The following is a 9,216-nucleotide window of genomic DNA, read 5'->3' as shown; positions in this document are numbered from 1 at the left end:
CTGGGCTGGTTGCTTTCCGTTTCTTCTTCCTACAGAAAGAGCATTGTGTGGTTCCATAGGCCAGCGATTTTTGAAGAATAAGCATTGTATTTACCCACCAGGTGCAAACAGTTATTCATCTGGCAACTATAATAAATAACTTACTTTCATATACATATGTCTGGGTGTTTGCTACCCTTAATCCAAAGGTTCAGTTACACCTATACAATCGCTCAGACATAAATTGTTGGCTGAGTCTGGGGTTGGGATTGGATCCAGCCTCACTCTGAGAAGGAGTTTAGAAATCCAGGGGGTCCCTTCCACACCTGGTGACTCAGTGGAAGGCTCTCCCTGAAAAACCCTGTCTGCAGCTCCCAGTCTGCCCTGGGCAGTAATATTGGTTATGTCTTTGAACCCTGACCCATAGGATGTTCTGGTGAAAAAAATGTCAATTCACAGTGTTAATATTCCCAGGATCCATTACTTGGTGTCATAAAATTTCCATAAAATGTTTTTAGCCTTCTAGGCTGTGGTATGCTGACATCAGAAAGGAGCAATTTCTTTATCATCACCCTACAGATAATTGCCCCATGTGAACTGAGAAAAATTAAATGCCTTAATCTCATTTTATTAAACACTGAGTCTGGTAGCATTACAAAATTCAATTACTGGAATTACAATACAAGAATTTTTTTAAAAATTTGAGTTAAATGCTGAATTTCCACTCAGTCTTTTAAGGAATTTTGAAAATCACTGCCAGAAGGGCTTAGATTGAATGTTGTCTTCCTTCTTAGTTGTCATATGTCTCACAGATTTAAAGGACCTTGGAAATGGTCCATCTTAGAATGTACCTGTGAAACTGCAAAACTATTTTGTGAAGCAAATGCCGAAATAAGTTGATCTCTCTGTGCTGATGCAGAAATAACTATGTTCCAGGCCAGGTCTATAACAAATGCTCATGTGGAATTGAGATAGAGTGTAAAACACAAAATTCAACCTCACCCTTCCTCCTTCTGCTTTGTTTCAGGCAGGGACGTTTCTGGTGTACTCCCTGGGCTGGAAGGAAACTGCAGTTTGTTTTTAGAGCTTTTGCCTTGAAATCTTTCTGTCCTTCCCCAGCTCCCTTTCCTCCTTCTCATTGCCATGTCTGCAGCAGGATCAGCAGTTTGAAAGGCTGACAGTGTCCGGAGCAGGTGGTGCTCATGACAAAGGCCTGGAAGTTTGTTTTCTCTCTGGTGGGCCAGATATCAGCAGTCAGCACCATGCCTGGAGTCAGACCTGCAACTGCTCTCAATATTTCAGGTTAAAAAAACCCCAAATCCTGTGATGGCCTTCTGCATATATGGACTTCAAAGGAATGTGAAAGAGACATAAGGCTGTTCAGCATGTGTGAAACATGAGTTTAAGACATCTGATGGGCTTTTCTGTAAGTTCATTAAGATGTTAATGGAGCAGTGGTATTTATCTTTTCAACACTCAGGCATATTCTGAACATCAGAATTCCAGCTCCTCCTTTGTTAGGGAAAAAAATGATTTTTAACAATGTGTCTACTCAAAATACAAAATAATGCCAAGTAAAAGAACTTCTTCTGGCCCTGGAAGTGGAAATCTGTGTGGAATGTCATAGAAATGGCAGTTTTCTGGACAGGAAATTAAAAAACTTTAGGGAACATATAATGTTTTCTTTGTTCATCTAATCTTGCCACAAAAGCAGTTAAGAAAAGGTACACTGTGGATTGTCCCAGGGGAGAATATGCTCACATTTTTAAGGAATTGCTTGGACATGTGCTTGTACTCACCATGGGATGGAAGATCTGATAAGATAATCTGTGCTTTGACCAAGGGAGGACATTCTTGGAGAACAGTTCAGGAGACTCCTGCTTGGTCACTTGGTGCCATTTCCAGAATAAACTAAACAGCATTTCTGTCACCAACCTCATACAAAATGGGGACAGCACTGTACATGTGTACAGTGATCTAGGCATATTTCCTGAATGGTAACTGAAATTGGTATCAACAAATTTCAGCTTTATTTCACAAGTTTTGGGGTTTTCTTCTCCTAACAGAACAAAGATTTAGAAGAAAATCACTGAAAGCAGGAACATAACATGAGACAAATAGTTTTTAGATAAAAAAGTAGGGAGAAAGAAGAGAAACCCAGGAACCAATTAAAAACAATGTTGAGGGTGTTACCCAACAAGTTCTTTAAAAAGCAGTCTATGCAGCAGTGGGGGAAGATGCTGGAAAATTCTTTTAACTTTAGCACAATAATATTTGGTACCTACATCAGTGATTAATATGTGATAAAATATAGTAGCAGACTTCTTATTTTTGAGATTGTGTATCAGAGCAAAGAAGATAACAGAAGTACCTCTCAACCTGCCCACATACTTGAGATATTCTCAAGGAGAAAAAATTCACTGGAAGATCTGGAACTATAAAAGGGAAATCTGGGGAATGGGATGTTCCTAAATGATCACCAAAGACCCTCAGAAGACCCCTACTCATATCCAAATCAGTCCACTGAAATAATTTGCATATATGCATATATTCAGGAAATGTAATGAATATCCAGCTCAGTGTGGCAGAGTAGGTCACTCCCAAACTATAAAAATATGAAAATTTAAGGAAAATAATAAAAGTAATCTGTGTCTTTTACCAATCTGCCCTCACTTTGAAAAGGATTCAAATGGAAACAGGAAAAACAAGTTCCAAATACTATGTTGTCTTCAGTGGGAGGAAGAGAGTACTGAGACGAGAGAGGAGAAAGAAAAGAGAGAAGGAAAATGTATCTTACAATTAATTTCCAGTCAGTTTTCAAAAATCTCTCCTTTTGTCAGTGATAAAAAATTTTTGTCAAACCATCCAATTCCTCTAAAACTACTGAAACCACACCCCCCCTGTTTCCTCCTGTGGGTTGGATCACCTTTGCGTGTCAGCTTGCCACAGCAGCCCAACTTCTAAAACCAGAGGAACAGCCAGCCTGTCCTCTCCGTTCGGTGCTACGTGAAAGAGAGGTCAGACTGAGTGCCAGCTGTGAATCAGGGACTTCAGACGTGCCCTCCTCTTCTCCTCCGCAGTGCTCCTGGATTCAGGGAGCACTGTGTGTTGATTCCAAGTGGCTGGATGCTGGGTGCCTCTCACTCAGACACCTGCAATCCCCTCCCTGCAATGGAGCACACAGCAATGATATTTAGAAAGTTGATATATCCCAGCAATTAATCCATAGATGCCCATCCAAGAATTTAATCAACAGGACACGTTTTCTTCAACTGTGATGTCTCATTAATTAATTACAGTGATTCAAAGTTCTTATGCGTTGAAAAATGTGCTTGGTTACTTACAGGGTAAAGCAAAACACTTTCAGCTGGGAGAGGTGATTTGCCCTGCTAATCTGGGCCATGGTTAACCCAGGGTTTAGTCACTGAAAATAAATACCATTCTAGTAACTTCCTGAGCAGGAGGTCAGGAAGAATATCTCATTTTCTTTTTTGAGTCTAGTATCCTAATTCCAGAAGCACAATGCCTTGTTGTCCTGAGGGAAAATGCAAGCATAATAAAAGATTAAGCTACAACTTTCATGATTCATATATTCCGTTATTTTGCAGTCCTAATTTTGTGGAAAATTTATTGCACGACTCACTTTCTCCTCAGGAGGCAGAAGGCCAAGATGAACCTGAGGTTTTTTTACGTCTTCTAATTTTTATAATTTTTGCCAGCTGCACAGGTCTCCCTGGTTTATCTTTCATGAGAACTGAAATTCTTACGCTCCGGTGAATCTGCTGCAGTAATGTGAGAGTTCACTGATAATGGATGCTACAGAAATGATAGAGTACTACTCTTAGTAAGACAAGTTTTAAATGTGCCCTCAATGTTCCCAGACTTGTGGGATTTTTTTGTGTTTTGTTGGTTTGTTTGGGTTAGTTTTTTTGGTGGTTTTGGTTTGTTTGTTTGTTTGTTTGTTTTGGTTTGGATTTTTTTTGTGACAAGCATGGCTATGGATCTTTAAATTAGTTACCTATAAAACAGGTTAGTTTATTTGATAGCTCTGTGCAGGTTGTTATACTGGGAAAGTCTGCTCAGACGTGGTTATTATAGATGGACTATATATATATAACCATATCTAAAGGGAAATAAATAACAAGAAAGCTATTATGAAGTATATAAACACATTAAGATCATCAACAGGTGGCTATATAACAACTAAATATATTTTTTTTTGTGACTTGCCATGTTCTCTTCATGGTTTTCCTGTTGTCTCAGGTTAGACCAGAGGTCAGACTGTACTGTGTTTTCAGTAACAGAGTAAGAACGCAGTCCTTCTTGAAGTCCTGAAGTGGTGCTATAATATTGGGGAAAAAAAAAAAAAACAAACCCATTGGTATAAGCCAAGATTATTCAAAAAACTGTATTCATATCATTAAAACTAGCTGTTCTCCCTCCTTGCCACCACATTTAAGCTGTATCCAGGTTTTGGGAAGATAAGCATTCTTAAACAACTTTCTGGCCTTTAAAACTGATAAAACAGAACATGGTCTTGATTCAAAGGTGAAAAGAGAAATCTGGCACTTGTAGGAACTAGGGCTGAAATATCATTATAGATGACAATTACTCAGTTTCAGGGAGCTTCAGAGAAATTATCACAATCTTTGTTGATTTTCTCAGCTAAAAAGGCAAAAATGTTGGAACACCAGTACAGATATTTGAACTGAATTAGGTTGACAAGTTTCACCTTGTGAGAACTTGGAGGGCAAAACAAATTCTGTTCTGTGTGGAAGAGAAATTTCAGCAGCACCTGACCTTTATAAAGAAAGCTGTGCCTGTTTGACTCAGTTCTGTATACTGAAAGGTCACATGGTGATAAGAGCACCTTATTATGACTAAACTGTTGAATGTATTTGTGATAAGCTGGTTGTTTTCTTTCTTATCCTTCTCATTAAGTAATTAATGAGACCTATTGTTGTTTCAGCCCACATGGCTGAAAGAACAACATAATCCATGACATTAAGGAGGAAAACTTAATACTGAAATACTTGCCTTAAACAGATCTTTCAGAGACCAGGACTTTGGCTCCACATACTTGCATTGGTGTCCAGACATAGATACAAATACATCTTAAATAATTTTCAGGATTTTGTAATAAGGCAGTAAGTACCCAAAAATTAAATAGGCATTTTAATGCAAAAGCAAAGAGACAGAGGACCTTGGAGAGTGATGAAATCATATTAAAAATTATATTGAAATCATATTAGAAGTCCTAAAATCATGACACTAGTAGAAAAAATCTAGGAGGAAATTAACCTTTCTGTGTGTACAGTGTAATATCAATGACGGACAGCAAATAATGCAAATGATTGCTTAACGTTACTGGCTGAATATTCATTTGGCCATAATCATCCAATCTGGGAACAGCAAAAGAAGGGATTGAATTGTTCTCTATAAAAATACCCCAAATATTTCTTTTCAATTAATAATATTTACAAAAGAACACAGACTACCTAAAATACAGGTTACATACCTAAAATACTTTTCTTCATTTTGGAAAGAAGTAATCTAAGCTGAACTAAGCTAAGAAGCAACCTGACCTGAAATAACGTAAGAAGAGTACAGAGAATCAATTATTTTGATTTTCTGCCTATTTTGCCAAATCATAACCTGGGACCATCACACAGAAGAAGAAGAGTCAAAATTGGAGGTATTTTTATGCAGGAGCAGTCCCGAATTTAAACATGCACTTTGGGGAACAGCAGCAAATGTAACAATTTAACCTAAGCATATCTGTGTTAAACAAAAACAACCAACCAAAAAAAAAAAAAAAAAAAAAAAACAAAAACAAAAAAACCAAACCCAACCCAAACCAACCAACCAAATAAACCAACCACCAACAAAACACCAACCAAATTTTATTAATCATCTGCATATGCTTTTTCTTAGTATATGGAAATGTATTGTTTTTTAAAGCCTCTTGGCCTGGCTTTTTTATCGCTGAAATATGTGTACCTGAGGATTATAATAAAATAAGTTATGGGTTCTATAAAAAAAAGGCCTCAGTCGGTGAGATTTGATTGACATCTGCTTATTTTTCCAGGGAATCACCACCTTTTCAAAGAGCTTGAGAACAGTGATTTAGAGTTGTGGAAGTTGGGGCTCTCCTGGGACCAGGAGAAGGATATGTTTTCCAGTTGATTTAAGTGAATGGTTTTGTGGGTTGTGGGGCTATAAGCTGACCTTCTAAAATAGAAATAAAAACGCCAGACTGGATCTGGTTAATATTAAAGGGCAAATTTTAAAGCAAATGGCCACAGTTTAGTTGAAAAATACCCAGATTTTCCAAATCTGGGAAAAGGCCGTGGAAGCAGCTGCTCTGTGCAGCATGGAGGCTCCTCTACACAGAGATCCTGACTCACTTTTCTTAAGGCGATAACAACTTTTACTGCCACTATGTCAGTAAAACTGTTTGAACAATGTGCTTTTCCTTAAACTTCATTAGACTACCTGGAAAAGCAAGCCCTTTCTCCCGGGGTTCATGTTCTTGGAAACACAGAATCAGTTAGGCTGGAAAAAACCCTTAAAAACATCGAGTCCAATCACCGACCCAGCACTGTCAAGGCCAGCACTAAACCATGTCCCCAGGTGCCACATCCACGTGTGTTTTTTTAAATCCCTCCGGGCATGGTGACTCAACCACTTCCCTTGGAAGCCTGTGCCAAGGCCTGACAACCCTTTGGGTGAAGAGAAGTTTCCTAAATTCCAGTCTAAACCTCCCCTGGTGCAGCTCGAGGCCATTTCCTTGTCCTGTCCCTGTTCCCTGGAGCACAGCCCGACCCCCCTGGCTGTCCCCTCCTGTCAGGAGCTGTGCAGAGCCATAAGGTCCCCCCTGAGCCTCCTTTTCTCCAGGCTGAGCCCCTTCCCAGCTCCCTCAGCCTCTCCTGGGGCTCCATTCCCTTCCCCAGCTCCATTCCCCTCTCTGGACTTGTTGGTCTTTCTGGTTGTGAGGGGCCCAGAGCTGCCCCCAGGATTCGAGGTGGCCTCAGCAGGGCCAGCACAGGGACAGTCCTGCCCTGCTCCTGCTGCCACCCCACGGCTGGCACAGCCCAGGGGCCATCGGCCTCTTGGCCACCTGGGCACCCTAGGTTTGTGTCCAGCTGCTGTCCCAGCACCCCCAGGGCCTTTTCCAGCCACTTTTCCCCCAGCCTGGAGCTGCAGGGGTTGTTGTGACCCGAGGGCAGGACCCAGCACTGCCCCTGGCTGTCCCTCACCCCACTGGCCTCATGCCATGGATCCAGACCCCCTCCAGCAGATCCACACTCAGTGTCACCTTCAAACTCGTGTTTCACAAGTGAGGATTCTTCTCAATTGCTTAGCAAAATAAAAACTATCCACGGTATTCCCCCGCCCTTCATCCACCTCAGATTTCTGACTAGAATGCAACGTGGCCCGTTTGGTCCTAGGAAGACTCTTACAGACTCTTCAGTATTTTTGGGTGGCAAGGCAAGGAAGAGAGTTGAGCATGCAGAAAGACATCCACCTCATGTGCTGCTGCATGGAAATGGCAAGTCATCCCCAAGAATGTAATGCATGACGCTATTGAAATCTTATTTTCTTCAACCAGAAAGCCTTTTTTTTAAATACCAAAGTTTAAGTAATGTCACTTAGCAGTTGTTTGATCCGATATATTGCTTATTCTCTCCATGAACATTTTGCATTCTTCTGAGCATGCAAAACTATAGAGACCACATACTAATTTTACTGTTATTCTGCTTAGCATATGAAAATGCATTCTGCATTGCATATCAAAAGCTCCTGAAGCAGCTTTCAGAAACCTTTTCTGTGCAGTGCTATTGATATTTCCAAAGAATTTCAGAAGCAGAGCAAATTACTTATTCAAGTTCTGTTTGGTGCCTGCATCAAGAAGTCCTTAATATACAGAATAAAGCCAAACAATCTCTCTCTTTTACCCATTGGTGCCTAGCACTAGAAGTTTAAGACAAAACTTAAGACAAACTTGGTATGCAGCTAAGAAGGAAGCTAGGAATTTGTGATTTGTAACTCCTATTGATACATTTCCCCTTCCTTTCTCCATCTAAAAAAACCCTTTGGACATTTTTTAAGACGCCTGTAAGATAGCTATTTTTTCCTGAGAATCCTGACTCATTTCCTATCTTCCTGTAAATAATTTTAACCAAGAATTTGTCATCCAGTATTCTCTCTATTAACAAACCTTCAGTCTGTTTACATTCAGAAATATTGCAATATACCAAGGCTTGAAAGCAAAGAGATAATTAGCTCTGAGATTCTTCCTGAAGTGTTTTATTCCATATGCTTTTCTGAAACTGGATGATTTGTCCCTGGAGAAGTTATGCCCTTAATTATTTCTTTATACATCAAGATAGGGATTCTCTCTGCTCCTTTGGCTTAGTGTCAGCTCTGTCAGAAAGGAAATGATGGAAAATAAGAGCGTGCTCTGTAAGGTTTAACTGAGGTCATGGATGCATTTAAGAACACGTATTACATGACTGCCCACATGAAATGGGAGATAAGCACAGTTTCGATTATATGTGTGTATATACTTTATATACTTTTTTTTTTTTTTTTTTTTTTTTTTTTTTTGTGAAAGGAAGTAGATGTTTGGAAACCACTCAAATTCCATCTAGAGACGCGAAGCGCTGTGTTTTACACCATTTTTGAAAGGAAAATACAAAAGTATGGAAAGTTTCCTGCAGGGAAATACAAGTCTTGGCAATATTTCACTTTTGTGACAAATACCTGAATAACCATTGTTATCCACTTTAGAGGGCCACACTTGAAAAGGGGCTTTAAAAAACAGAAAGTAAATAAAAAGCAAAACATTACCTGTTATGCCTTTTGTGTTTTAGCTCTCTGTGTCTTGCTAAGGAAAAGCTATCCAGAAGAATTAGTCTCCTATCCAGAATCACTCCATATCACATTTACTGCTTTGGCTTCTGCTCTGTATCAAAGCCCTGCTACACTGCTGCAGTAATTTTGATGTGTATCTAGTCACCTGAGGAAGTAATTCCAGTTCATAAATAATAATAAAGCGATCTGGGATCTGCTTTAAATTACTTTAGCGGTTGGGTTTACCTCTGTTTTGCCTGGAAAAAAACCCCGAGAACAGGGCTCTGGACCAGCTTCTTGCATCCTGTGGTGTGGTTTCACCATGCATGGAAGTGACCCTATGTATCGAAGTTTCATTTAAAGTACGTGACAGATTTTTCT

The 9,216-nt window shown here is 39.7% G+C and overlaps 1 long non-coding RNA gene across 1 annotated transcript; it reads left to right on the top strand.

Moving 5' to 3' along the window:
- Nucleotides 1–2,342: 2,342 nt before the first annotated feature.
- LOC137464887 (uncharacterized) lies at nucleotides 2,343–8,831 on the top strand. The gene is made up of 2 exons (XR_010994470.1): nucleotides 2,343–3,823; nucleotides 8,597–8,831. It is a non-coding gene; the product is annotated as an uncharacterized lncRNA (long non-coding RNA).
- Nucleotides 8,832–9,216: the final 385 nt, after the last annotated feature.

The sequence above is a fragment of the Anomalospiza imberbis genome, chromosome Z, assembly GCF_031753505.1.
Source record: "Anomalospiza imberbis isolate Cuckoo-Finch-1a 21T00152 chromosome Z, ASM3175350v1, whole genome shotgun sequence".
Classification (NCBI taxonomy): domain Eukaryota; kingdom Metazoa; phylum Chordata; class Aves; order Passeriformes; family Viduidae; genus Anomalospiza; species Anomalospiza imberbis.
The sequence above is the reverse complement of the archived record's forward strand: the minus strand, read 5'-3'. Positions and strand labels throughout refer to the sequence as shown.